The sequence below is a fragment of the Octopus bimaculoides genome, chromosome 23 (genome assembly GCF_001194135.2).
Source record: "Octopus bimaculoides isolate UCB-OBI-ISO-001 chromosome 23, ASM119413v2, whole genome shotgun sequence".
NCBI lineage: Eukaryota > Metazoa > Mollusca > Cephalopoda > Octopoda > Octopodidae > Octopus > Octopus bimaculoides.
The window spans coordinates 20,851,493-20,853,028 of NC_069003.1; positions in this window are offsets into that span (position 1 = coordinate 20,851,493).

Genomic DNA, 1,536 nt, shown 5'->3' on the forward strand with positions numbered 1-1,536 from the left:
ATATATATAGCATGTGTGTGTGTGTGTGTGTGTGTGTATGTATGTATGTATGTATATATGTATGTATGTATGTATATGCACACACACATACACACACATGTTGGAAATCGACTAAAACTTTGTATCGTTTGCCTCAGTCCCCTCAATATAGTCCACCGTAGGAAGAAGCATTCTGATTAGCTTAATATCACGAGATGACTATGCGACCATGAAGAGCGAGCGGTAGGAGCAGCAAGCGCGCATCACATGGCAGCAATTGCTAATAATACGACACGCCGTCGTAACACCGCTCGTCGCCAACCGACCACACAAAGCAATCAGCACGGCGATGCTTACGACGCTCTAGAGTACGACCACACACACCCACCAGCGATTAGGGCTGAGAGTGTGAATGGACGATCGAAACAGACGCGCACGAGGCTCCCTTACAACGGTGCCGTCACACTGAATGCGCCGTGGCTCGTTTTCCAGCCCTGCTAATGGCTATGAGTATTGTTTGTTCATGACCTGTGAAATGATGTCTATTTTAACAAACAACACGTGTGTATGTAATGGATCTAGGCGGTGGTGAATTGGCGTTGGACAGAAGACCTCGCGACTTTTCTACCGACTTTATGCATCTACCGTCTAAGTTCAGATCCGGCCGAGGTCGACTTTGCCTCTCATCTTTCCTGGCTTCGTAAAAAAATGTGCCAATCTAAGGCATACAGAAACAAATCTATACCCTCACACCGCATCAATACTCCCTTCACCACCAGACTTTCACGTTCCACCGGGAGAAGGGGGTTATTTTACGTGGTCACTCAACCTGCTAAAAATAACAATGAAATCATTTTTAGACCACATTCTTCTAGGTTATAAAAAGGACGTATATGGAAACGCCGATTTAAATCTATACTAAAGGTGGTTGAAACATGTTTGACAAAATGTCTATTCGGTCATGGTTGACCTGAAGCTAAATAGGAACAACAACAATTACAACAAGACCAGCAACAAAAGCAATCCCATGCTTTGGCTAACACATACATATATCTATTTCAACGTCCAACCCATACGCATATACATACCCACTTTCAAACCTAAACATTCTTTCACACATACATACAAACAGAAACACATACACAAATATATGCATATTCACCTACCGCAACACACACACACGCAAACACACATACACACACAAATACACTCACACACATACACACACACGTATTACACACACGCAAACACACGTATGTTCGCGTGTACATCATTGAGTGCTGTCCTAAGGGGAGATCATTCAAGCAGAAATACACGCTTTCTTTTCCGTTAAAAAACTGATTTACATTTGAAGAGTAGCAAAAGTTATGGCCGTGCAAAACCACCACACACGTATTAGGTGACATATACGTAATTATACGCACATACACCTCATATTACACGTTTGCACATACACACAAACACACACACACACATACAAACACCCACGTACGAATATATTGAAACACAAAGATACAAATACTCACAGACAACATGTGCGCATTCATGCTTATATAT